The sequence below is a fragment of the Gossypium hirsutum genome, chromosome A12 (assembly GCF_007990345.1).
Source record: "Gossypium hirsutum isolate 1008001.06 chromosome A12, Gossypium_hirsutum_v2.1, whole genome shotgun sequence".
In the NCBI taxonomy this organism is placed as follows: Eukaryota; Viridiplantae; Streptophyta; class Magnoliopsida; order Malvales; family Malvaceae; genus Gossypium; species Gossypium hirsutum.
The window spans coordinates 4,595,652-4,609,105 of NC_053435.1; the positions used below are offsets into that span (position 1 = coordinate 4,595,652).

At 30.5% G+C, this 13,454-nt stretch overlaps 1 pseudogene; it reads left to right on the forward strand.

Moving 5' to 3' along the window:
• The first annotated feature begins 11,545 nt into the window (after positions 1-11,545).
• On the forward strand, positions 11,546-12,144 carry LOC121211289 (allene oxide synthase-like; annotated as a pseudogene).
• Positions 12,145-13,454: the final 1,310 nt, after the last annotated feature.

The following is a 13,454-nucleotide window of genomic DNA, read 5'->3' on the forward strand; positions in this document are numbered from 1 at the left end:
AGTACAAATTTCCGGTGAGCAAACTCTCAAACATACGAACGGAACTCGAACAAAAGAAGAAATAGGACAAGGCTCCAAGGTGTGTATCAAACCACTATCTTTAAAGTTATGTTCGCCCCCACCTATCTTTGGTGTGCAAACAAGTTTCAAGCAAATTAACCTCGAGGGTACAATGAAGCCAATGACTATTTGCATTTTGCACTAACAAGAATAGCCCACTACACACTGAGCAATGTATGACAAGGAACTCAATTTCTATAAGGGATTTTTGCAGTAATAATTTATAGAATAATCTAATAATATTAGAATATGAAAGAATGAAAGAAACAATATTAGAATTTGTTGGTATGATTTCCAAATGAAATCTCATTCCTATTTATAGGAATTTTTATGTCTCTTCATAGAGACATCTTTTATCAATAGGTGTCTTTCAGAATAATAATGTCTTTAAAATAAACTCATAATCATTCATTTAATTATAACTATTCAAATAATATTATTTAAATAGTTATAATTCTTTTTTTAAAATCAAATAATATAATATTTTGATTAATTACACCCATTCATTTATATTTATTGGAACACTATAAATATTTGAAAATGTTCCAACATAAATTTTAATTTGAAAATTGTTAAAATGACTAAAATTTCTAATAGCTCGAAAGGGACTAAATTTGTGGTTAAAAAAACATGGTTGTTATGTTATTATTATTTATTACAAAAAAGAAAAAAATAAAGTTGAAATGATTTAAGTGGAAGGAGAGAGAAGATTGTCAAAAATAAAGTTGAAATGATTCAAGTGGAAGGAGAGAGAAGATTGTCTTCTTTATCCTTTCACGCACAAGAAAAAAGAGAGAAAAGAATCAGAGGAAATTTGCTTAAGGTTTTCAAGCTTTAACTCACAAATTGGTGAGTGTAATTTATTACTTTTCTTTTAAATTTTATATTTTTCAGATTGGGGAATCATATTTTAACTAACTTGTGTATCACTTTATAAAACTGTTAAGGTTAGAAAGTTACCATTAATGATTTTTCTATATTTTTTATGTTAAATTGATAGATTTTTAGTGTATACGTGAAAAAGGACTAGATTTTGAAGTTAGATGTTAGATTTTTCACTTGAGAAAATAAAGTGGGTATCAAGTAGAGTTGTTATGAGATTTTGTTAGAAATCGATAATAGAGGATCTAAAATAGAACGAAATGAAGTCGGATTATGAATCAACGTTTAGAATGGAGAGTTATGATCGTTTTGGTTTTAAGAATTTAAATTGAGTGAAATGTAAAGTTTGTTTGAGATAATAATTGATTGTGAATTAGGTAAATTATTGATGGTGTTATTTGTTTATGTTAATTCATAGCTACTGATGATCTTGTCTCTTCAAAAGTGAAGGAAAAAGCTAAAGTCATCGAAAAATAGTTCGAAATTCCCTGTAAGTATCACTATAACTCAACTTATTATTTATTTTTCCTTTTAATTTCATTGTTAGGTAAGTTGGCAAAACAAAGGAAGTTACACATGAGCGGCTGACTAGAAATACAATATTGAGATTGATTATCGTGATAGAAAGTTAAATTGCATAATAATTTGAAATAGTATAATTTAGTAAAGTTGCACATTTGGCTTGAACATGAGACGAATCATGCCATGTTTCATATGAAATGACATTCAAAGGAAGAGTTGTTGTTAAGATCAATAGAATGGAAGCTGAACTGAGAATAAAATTAGACTATGGGTTGTTATAGTAATTATTGGGAAAAGTTGAGAACAATTAATGAGTTATAGAATCAGTAAGATAATAATAATTGCTTCAACTATAAGTCGATGAGTGCTAGGCATATTTTCCTTCGAACATCCCAACCGTGGCTTTCACAATTACTACTTCGGTTGAGCCGATGAACGCAGAGCATGAATTGTTTACATCGGATGTGTCGATATAAAATTACTTCAACTATATGTCAATAAGCGTTAGCCACACTAACCATCAGACGCATTGACGAGTGTTGGGCACGATTATTTCTTCAGATTAACCGATGAGCATTGGGCATAATTTGTTTAGTTCGGGACGTATCGATGAGGCACTGAGTGCCGAATTATAGTATTAGTAGGATCCATAAATTAGTTCGAATTTGAGCTATGTATTAGCAAATATTAATATTGAACAAGAAGGATAGTTTGATTCAAATTGATAATATAATGCAATATGACAAAATGAGAAAAAACTGAACAAGGTTGCATACATCGTTAGCATAAAGTGTTAATATGTTCGTTAAAATATATTGGTTTGTTAAAATATCGCATTTGGTTTGTTTGGCATACATGTATATATTAATGTATTGCATAACTTCGATATGAAACATACTTGAATTGGTCTAAGGAAAAAACAAATCAACAGAGTCTAATTATTTAAATTTCATGTTATATTGAGTATGTTATAGTAATACCATTTGAAATTAATACTCACCGAATGGTCTTGTTTTCATATGCATGCTAGGTGTATTTTGAGATTTTGTACTCAGAGTTGTCAGCATCCAACCAACAAATCTTAGACTCAACAAAGCTCGTATATTTTCTTTTGTTTCAAGTTAGCATGTATTTGGTTTTTAGTAAAGTCATTTGGCTATCGATATATCTTTGTGACATAAAAAAAATTAACTTTTGGTTTCCATAATTATAAAATATTATTAGTTAATTAAATGGTTTTAATGTGATATGCTTAGTTTGCGATATGTTTCGAAATATCAAAGTATTGGGAATTGATTTGGGAGATGATTTGAATATGAATATACTGTGAAATCTAAATTTTGGGAGATTTTTTTTTCTATTAACTGGTTTGACCTGAGGGGATACATTTAACCGATGAACAATCACTTAAGGATCTACACCAGGCATGCCTGCAGTTGACCATATAAAAATGTATGAATTCTTTCTTAAACATTAAAGCAGGTCTTGTATTTCTTCCTTTTCCAAAGCTGATGAAATATTTACTTACTTATTTGTGTTATCATAAAACAACTGCAAAATTTTCATGACCTCTGTTGCTTCTAGCTTGTGAATTTCATCATTTTTTACATCCAAACTATCCAAATCTAAAACTTGACTAGCCCCTTTTGTTTGTTGCTAACTCTGACCCTGCGATATTTGTTCACGTGTTTGCTTAACTGAAAACATAATACACTATCTACCTGTTCACTGGTCAAACTTCATAAAACCTATTCATGTCCTAGTAGGAAACTTAATCTTCATAAAAAAATAGCAATCATCATTTTAGCCATTCTAATAATGAGATGCGCAAAAATGGCATTATAAGCCATTGGATGGTCTACCATAAAGAAATGAACATATTCCATGGTGGTGTATTCAGCATCCCTTAAGGTAACAAGCAGAGTAATGCATCCCTTCACCTTGTTTGGATGGTTCGCAAAACCATACAAAGGGTTTGCCCTATTCAAAGCGTGCTCTTTCTATGTCTCAAGTTAACACCTCTACAACACTGCCACTGTCAATTAAAATTCTCTTCACCTCAAATCCTTATATAGTTGTTGACACAACCATTGGTTAATTTCCTTTTTCATGACATACAGAATCTTTATCCTGATTATTAAACTTTACCTTTCACTTTTCTTATTGATACAGTCTCTTCGGTGTACTAACTGACATTACACTTCTAAGATGAGCCTTTCTCTCTGTGTTAGAGGTCGTCCACTATTTATTTATACCAATTATCACATGTATCATGCCTCTAACCTTTTGCTTACTCTTGTCAACATCCCGTGAACTCTGACCTAACGATTTAGCATCTTGAGCCATAAAATGTTTTAGCTCATCATTTCTAACTGCCTCCTCAATAGCATCTTTCAAAGAAAAACAATTCTCGATGTTATGTCCTCCATCATTATGAAAATTATACCTATCTCTAGAATTGGTTCTTAACTGATTACGTCGCATGGGTGGATGGTTTGGCAAAATGCCCAAATTATTAACTTGACCAAAAATGCAGGCATGTGTAGAATTTAAGAGAGTATAAGTTTCAAACTTTTCATGAGGAACGTACCTTCTTGTATGCTCAACTTGAGATCTTTGAAATGCCCTCGGCGATTCATTCTATGAATAGTTCCTCTGGTGTCCCTACCTTGTAAGTGTAGACTTTAAGAAAGAGGACCCTGATGACTACAAACTCTCTATCGACCTCTAAATTATCTATCATCTCTCTGAAAAGTATTGCAAACTACCTTCTTAATTTCCTCTGTTTCGGCGAACTTATGAGCCCTCTCATACAAATATGTCAAACTCTATGGCCTATTATCAGTAAAGGAATATTACACATGCTCATTTGGGACTCCCATTATAAAGGCATCAATGGCTTATTGGTCTTCCAAATTCTTTGTATTTAATATAGCTGCATGAAACCGCTTGACATTATCTTGTAAAGATTCTCCATCCTTTTGTTTCACTGGCATCAAATACATAAGTGTACTCATTATTGTCCTATGAGCTCAAAATTTTTCTAAGAACATCTGGCTCAATTGCGAGAAACTTTGAATGGAGCCTTGTAGTAAGGACAAGTACCAATCTTTTGCACTTTCTCTAAGAGTCGTTGAGAAAGCTTTACATTTTACTACATTGGGAGCCCCTAACATATTCATATAATCATTATGCTACGTAAGATGTGTTCGAGAATTCGTTCTTCCTTTGAACATTTCTTTTGGAACTTTAAACTCAATTGGTAGACTCACAACTACTATTTCAATAGACAATGAGTTGTTAGAACAAAACAACCAATCCATATCTTGCACATCAGGATGCAATGCTCGGACATTTCTACACAAAGCATCCATTTTGTTCTACCATGGCTTTGCATGTGCCTTTACATCCTCCTCCTAGGTAGGCGTGACACGATCCTGAAGATCAGAGTTATCAAATTGCATCTTCCTCCTCAATTTTTCATTTTGTCTTAGCAGTTCCTGCTGAAACACTTGCTGCTTCTCAAACTTAGCACTTTATTAAGCCATTTGTTCCTTCATCAACCTCAGCGACTCCTACAAACCAAACAATTATTGGGGTGATGCTCCCTGATCAAAGGGAGATGACAGTCCTAACCAAAGGGAGCATTGAGGCTGAAAGAGTTGGAAGCACTTGCATGACCTAAGTTACCCAAATTCTTTAGTCAGTTAGCAAACCAACTAGCAAAAAGGGCTACTTCACTGGGTTTATTGCTAGTGCTAGAACCTCCTGCCTAGCCTGATGGAAAATTAGTGGGGAAATTCTCGTTGGGGTGAGTCATTTTGATTTTTTAGCAATCTGAGAATCTGGAGATCGGAAGTCTATCCACGCTCATTGCACAAAATTGTTAAGTATTCTAGACTCTATCCTTCAAATGGTTAAACTGTGTATCTATATGATATGGTTACTATTCATAGATGTGATATTGTAGGTAGGTTTTCATGCACGTCGACACGTACCCTACTCTAGGGTTAACACGTGTTTTTTAGATGTGGGTTCGTCTACACGGTAGTATGAACCCACATTGTGCGGTCTCATAAAAGAATGTGAGCACCTTGAATGTAAACCCAAAGTACAAACCACATAGAGTATGGGTTAGGACCCAATCAAGTAATCGGGTAGCGAGTTGGTAACGAGTCGATAACAGTAAGTATCATAACAATTTTAAATTCAAAAATAAGGAGAGACTACACTTTTAGAAAAGAAAAGTTAAAATAATTTTAGGTGATTTAAAAAAAAACATGATTCCTTTTATGAACTCACATTAAAAATGATGAATATTTGCACTACTACATTAATCTAAGACGAATAGAAAAAGTTTTCTTCGATTGTAAATGGGATAAGTGGGCCATTAAATTTATAATTGTAGTGATAAAATTGTTGTAAGTCGGCATCAACAGTCAAATTCATAATTTTTTAACTAATTTTTTTATAATCTTTTACGATTTTATTTTTTTATTTTTATTAAAATTTAATAACTTTTATTTTTATATTTTTTACTATACATCACGTCGTGATTATGATATGTGGTGATTTTAACTAAAAAATAAAGACAATTAACTTTAACGATTAATTGTTAAAGTTAATGATCAAACACCATTTTTTATATATTTTGACCATTCAAATACTCAATCAAATGCAAAAAAAAAGTAGGAGATTAATTAATTTTTTTAAAAAAATTAAAAAAATTTTCTATGCATTTTAAAACAGTTCTTTAAAAAAGTTTGAGCGTTTTTTCATCTTTAAATTTAATTGGTGGTTTTTTTTTTCTTATTTGGACGGTTGGCTAAGCGGAAGATGGCAATGTTGTCATCTCTACTAAGGTTGATAATTATACTTAGTTTAAGAATAATTAACCTTCATTAGTTTAATTATATTTATTTAATAAAAAATATTAATGTACTAATCATAATTACGAAAGCTTAGTGGTTTTATCATCATTCTCCACTAACTCTTATTTAAAATTAGTTAAATGTCCATTTTGGTCCTTTAGATAATTGTTATCTAAGTCTTTAAGTATTTAATTAGCAATTAGACTTTTATAATTTAGTCCCTAAGTTTTAATTAATTATCTTTTCGGTTAAATTACTTAACCAATCTTTAACATATTTTCATAATAATTTTGTAAATATTCATATTTTACCTTTACAGACTCAATTTACGAAAATAAAATTTTGAAATAGTGTTTTTCGATACTACTAAAAATCGGATCGTTACAAATCCAGTAGTGAAACAATAAATTTTTGAGTGGAAAATATGAATTATAAGTTTTTGGAATTTCAAAATAAAATTTTATCTTTATATTAATTTATAAACTTTTTTCTAGAGGGACTAAAGTCATAATTTTACCATCTTTCGAGAGCAAAGCTTTTGACCTCCCTGAAATTTAATCTCACCTTTCGATCCAACTCATCAAAAAAAAAAAGTTGTGTAAATCTGTTCAGGTAACGAGAGTTAGAGTTGGGTTATCGTTAGCCCTTTCTCATGGAAGACTGCATCAATGTTTTAGGATAAAGATACGACCATGGTTTGGTAAATGACTACACGAATCTCTCCAATCTATTGTCGAATCCAATATAGCATATTTTGCACTTTCCTGATGGAAGCAAAGCTGCTGAACTTTTCATCTCAAAGTTGATTTGGAACAATATTTATTGCTGCCTCTCTTTGTGCCCAATCAATAATATTTTCACTCGTCTTCTTTACCTTCTTACGAAACTTATGAAAATCTAATGGCAGCAATCTAAAACCCTGTTGCAATACCTTTCTTTTCTCATAATTTTACCCTTCACCTTGTCCTTTGTGTCTGTCGTGGGCTATAGTTATCCTTAAGAATGAAATTTTTCTTTATATTTGTTCAAGTTAGTTAAAATAAGCCATTAGAGAAGTGCTTGTTTTTCCCACACTCTTTTGATGTTTTTTTTTTCTTGTCTCGTCCTTTATGGAAGATGTTAATAATTTTACTTTTAGTTCTCCATGAAATAAAAAGTTTGGTGATCTGTCTTTCATCTGCTTCTGGTTTTGCTGTAAAAGTTAAAGAGAGTTAACCTAAAACACATCGGATGGAAATATATGATTTTTTTTTTATAAAATGAAATTATTTGTATAGAATAAATTCTTATAAATTATTAACACAATTATTGATATAACATCATTTTATGTATATATATTACATATATAAATAATTATATTTATCCAATATAACAATAAATTGATATATTTATTTCTTCAAATGTACATGATTAAATCAAAATTAAAGTTTTAAGTATACATTTAAACTATAATTAAAGTTTAATGTGTATAATTGTATCAAATTAAAATTGATATATATAATTACACATTAAATTAAAATTGATATATAATTTGTATTTTCAGTGGGACAATATTACCAAACTTGGTTAGGAGTTACGACCATCCCCACATAGTCAACAATCACTTCATTTCAAAAACGTGTAAATCATTTTCCAAACTTAAACAGTTTACCAAACTCTCAATAACTTGAGTAACATTTTTAGTTCCAGCCGGACAATATTAACAAACTTTCTTAGGAGTTAGGACCACCCCCACAAAGTCAACAATCACTTCATAACCTTTTCATTTCAAAAACGTGTAAATCATTTACCAAACTCTCAATAATTTCAGTAACTTATTATTATTGAAGTTAAAACCTGATTAATAGGTTACAATTTAGATTCTTTTTTTGTTTTTTTGAGATAAAATAACTTTAATTCTATGTTTGATAGGAAGATTATTTTTTTTATACATGTTTTAGTTATGAATTAGTGATAAATTAATTTAATTGGTAATACTTAGTCCCCTCCATTACTCACCTTCTTTTTAACAGAGGGAAAGAAAAATTCTCACTTATTTTAAAGACGCCTTATTTTTTACAATAATTTTTACTCATCTTTCTAATTTCAAGTTTAAATTTGTACCAAAGATTCTTTATTTTATATAATAAATTAGTTTTTTCCTCATCCTATTACTTGAGTAATCAAACAACACATAAACACTTATTATTGTTATTATATAATAGCTTTGGGAAAAATATCAAATTTATACATGAACTTTCATCCAATCTGCAATTTGATACATGAACTTCGATTTGGAATAGTTATATACATGAAACTTAAATTGTGATTCATATGTATACATGAAGCTTTAATTTTGATTCAATTGTATACATTTAAAGAAATTAATACATATATTTATTTTTATAATGGATTAATATAATTGTTTGCGTATGCAATATATCAACATAAATGGTGCTAATTCGATAATATTTCCAATGACTTGTGAAAATTGAATCAAATCAAAATTTTATGTTTAAGATTGCACAAAATTAAAGTTCACGTATGATATCGTACATTGGATCAAAATTCATGTATAGTTTTAATATTTATCCCTGTAACTTTTGAGTGGTTGCTTCTATATATACTATGACAAAGGGAAATTAATCACTTACTTTACTTAAGCCCCTAAAAATGTCTTCTTCTTCTTCTTCTTCTTTTTCTTCTTCACCTTTTTCACTATTGCCACCAGAGATGCCAATGAAACTATTTCTCGGTGACTATGGCCATCCCTTCTTTGGTCTAATTCAAGATTAGTTACCATAATTTTACCATGGCAAGGACAAGTTGTAACAATCTAATTGTTTTTCTTACTAAGCATTGAATGCTTACCTATGATTGTTTTTCTTACATGTAGATCCCTAGATTGTGGTACACGTGAAGCCGGACCATTGCGGATATCACACTACTATCAATATGGTAGAAATATGTTCATTTTAATATCTAATGTTGTGGCATGTATATAGGGTCTTTGATATGTAAATGGTCATCCTTAATTATGAATGCCAATCTTGGATTTTTGCTTATGGGTATGTGTATGTTAAGCTTGATATCATGGGCGAAACCAAGAAATTTTTTAGGAGGGCCGAAATTAAATTGTATATTTTCATAATAGTAAAAATGCAAATTTACCATTTTAATAGCCAATATCTTTTATAATTTTAAAGGATTAAATAAAATTTTTATCATTTTTTAGAGGCCAAAGTGCAATTTTAGTATTACAAATTTAAAATCTTAAGGGGCTTAAATAGAAATTTTCCATTTTAGGGGGGTTGGGGCCCCTCCCAACCCCCCTAGGTTCGCCACTAGGTTGTGTTTGTCATTTGAGAATTTGGTTTTAAAGGTCTCTTAAGCCTTAATTGCATAAGTTGGCATGATATGATGAATTGGGAAGTTGGGATGAACATTTACTCGTTATGCTCACCATTATATGTGGCTGATAAGGTGAAACAAAAAAAGGATTGAACTTGTAGTAGATTACTCTCAAAGTCGCGACACCACTTCATGGATGTCGTGACACCAACCCTTAATGTCGCAATGTCCCTTATTTGAGGTCGCGACATCAGCTCACTGTCTTCAATGTCGTGACATTGTACCTTTGATGTTGCAATGCCAACTCGGTAATGTTTGGAAAGTTTACATTTTAGTCCTCAAGTTGCAATGCCAACCTACTATTTTGGAAGTAGTGACATCGCACCCCTAAAGTAACGACGCCAACTCATAACATTTCAAAACTTTGCAGTTTAATCCTCCAACGATTTTAGGTTATGAAAAGAGCTCTCGGATAAACCTCGAAAAAAATTATATATTATAATATAATGATGTAATGAACATGTTAATGAATATAAAACGTTGAATTGATAGAAATTATGTTGTAATTAATTATAGTTGCTCCGGCAACAAACGTGGCATCCTATAGCTTAGACTTGACAATCGAGTCGGGCAAGGGATGTTACACAAGTACTTTGAGAATCGAACCTAAAAATACCAATCCACATTATACAAATCTAATATGCATCTTGAACCTCTAATTGCCCTTTGACCTTGCATTTTTTATCTTCACGATGCTATCTCCTTCTCTATCCTTTTTAACACTTCAAAAGTCGATAAACGTAATGTTCTTGATGGAACTTTCTTTCCTTCCTTGGTCTACAACGGTGGTCATTGTGTTTGTGTCTACCTCAATCCTTCTGAGCCAAACCACACTTTTTTAAAATCTTTCGTTTCATTTACTATTATAGGCCAAATAGGCGAGCAAAATCCGATTCGATTCAAAAAACTTGATAAAAATTCAAATTTTGAATTAAATAGTTTTAGTTTTTTAGTTAATTGAGTTATTCGAATAAACTCAAATAAAAAATAAAAATTTTCAGTTTAACTTGAATATGAATTACACAATTCGAGTTATCCGAAAATCCGAATAAGAAAAGGTAAAACTACGTCGTTTTGATAAATTTTTACCCACTAAGTTAAAAGGAAAAACCATTATATTGTTTATGTAATTAAATAATCTTTTACTTTATCTACTAGTTAAATAATTGGTCCATATAAATGCAATATTGAGTATAAGTAATAGGATTTGTTAACTCAACTCGACTTGACTTGAAAATTTTTTACTCAATTTGATTCGATTCAATTTGAAAAAATTCAAGTTGAGTTCAGTTGCTAAAATAATATTCGCCAACTCGACTAACTCAAAATTTTTTGACTTGATTTGACTCGACTCGATCGAATACTCACCCCTAATAGCCCATCATCATAAGTTCATACCATTTTTTGAAATAGGCATATCAAAGCTTTTTAACGAGGTTCAAGCTCAGATTTCTACCAAAAAAGAAGCTTATTTTAACACCCTAAGCAATACCATGTCATTCAACTACATTTTTCACCTATTCTTTAGCAAAACCCTAATGAATCAAAGATAGGTTCTAAAGGACCAAAACTAGTTGACAAATGGTTATTGTTTCAGCTTGAACCACTAGGATCATTAGGGTTATCACTTAAAATTCTAGGTTATTTCGAAGATATTTTATCCTTACATTTAGTTTCCATTTTTTTCTCGTTAAATATGATTACAAAAAGTTGTACGATGTGTTTTATGAGTTCAGAAGCACAATGTTGAATGAAGTCGAAAATAAATTTGGTATTGAAAGAGACAAAGTTTGCCATAACATGATTTTCCTTGTTGGTTTAATGCTTATGGTGGCATGAAAGTCCTTTTCCCAAGGCTGATCAAGTGGGTTGCATTAGTCGGACAAAAGTTACACAAGAGACTAGCTGATGAAATTAGGGTCGTCGTTAAGGCTAAAGGCGGGGTCACTTTATTTGCCTTGAACAATATGTTTTTGACCAAATTATTGGTTTATGAATACTTAAGGATTAATCCACCAGTTCCTTTCCAATACAGTGAAGTCAAGGTTGATTTTGTTGTCCAAAGCCACGATGCAACCTTTGAGATCATGAAAGGCAAGATGCTATTTGGTTTCAATCATTTGCAAATAAAGATCCCAAGGTTTTTGAGAACCCTGAGGTGTTTTCCGCTAATAGATTTGTTAGGGAGGACAGAGAGAAGCTTTTGAAGTATGTTTATTGGTCGAATGAGCGTGAGACAGAGGATTCTACAACGGAGAACAAGGCTTGTGCTAGGAAAGATTCGGTGGTGTTATTGTGTAGAGTGTTGATGGTAGAGCTTTTCCTTCATTTTGAGACGTTCGAGGTTGAGGCTGGGACATTTATGTTTGCTCCATCAGTGATGTTCAAGACTTTGACTAAAACCTCATCAATTACTTGAGAGTCCATGACTGATGATTAGAAATATAGTTGTATTTAAAGGGTGTTTAATTTGATTACCATCTTGTTTTGTTTAGTTAATTTCATTTTAAAGAAGATTCTCAATCTCGGATTTTTTTGAGCTCGAATCTTTTATGGGCTTGGATTCCTTTCGAATTTGGGCTCGGATTGAGCCAAGCCGCCTCTGGCCGGTTCAAATAATTTTGAATTTTATAAGTTATAAATATCTTATTTTTGAATGTAATAATTTATTTTACTTTTATACGATGACAACACAATTCAATTTTGTCTTATAAAAAATATAAATTATATATATTTAATAAAGATATTTTATATAAAACAATTAAAATTCTTGTTGTATGTAAAATTTATTATTCTATGATATTATTTAAATTAATAAAAAAATTTATTGTTCCTTAATATATTATATTGACAATTGACTAACATAGTATCATTCTTACTAAATTCATAAACCTAATACCCATTTTCTAAAATATTTATTCCAAAATCAAAATATATTATACTAAGCCCAAACCCAAATAATATACTCATTATTGCCTAAACTCAAAATAAAATAATTATAGGCTAAATTTCAAGTACAAAATTTAAACAAAAAAAAACCCAATTCCCAATTATAATTCTCAAAAGTTAAGCCCAACTCAAAATCTAATTTAATAAAAAAATATTTTAGTAAGATATTAAATTTTTAATTAAATTTTATGAATTGCTAATTATAATTATAAACTTGTATTTAATAATATTTTATTAAAGAGGGGAGGGGAGGCGGTAGGGAGAGGGAGGGAAGGGAGAGGCACGGGGGAGGTTTGGGGAAGGGGTGGAATTTTTTATTTTATTTAATATTAATATAATTTTTTATTTAATATTGATATAATCATTTGTATAAGTTTTTTTTATTTAATTAGATTTTAATGATACTTTGAGTATTAAATGATAGAATTTGTAAATGTGGAAGGTTATATTTATTAAATTATTTAGAATTAGAGTCAAATTGATAGTGTATGTAAGTATTGAGGGCTAAATGTGTTATTATACTGGTTAGAAAAAGGCCACATCATCACATTCGTTTACCATTTAATGGAGTGTGACCCAAATAAAAATGATCTAAAACGTGAGTGACCAAAATAGAAATTATCTAAAATATCAGTGACTAAATTTAAAACTTTCATAGTTAGATGACCAAAATAGAAACATGCTAATAGTTGAGTGACTAATTACGTAGTTTACCCTAATTTTTTTTATATATTATTGTTTATTATTAACTGGTTGAAATATACTTTAAGTCCCTATACT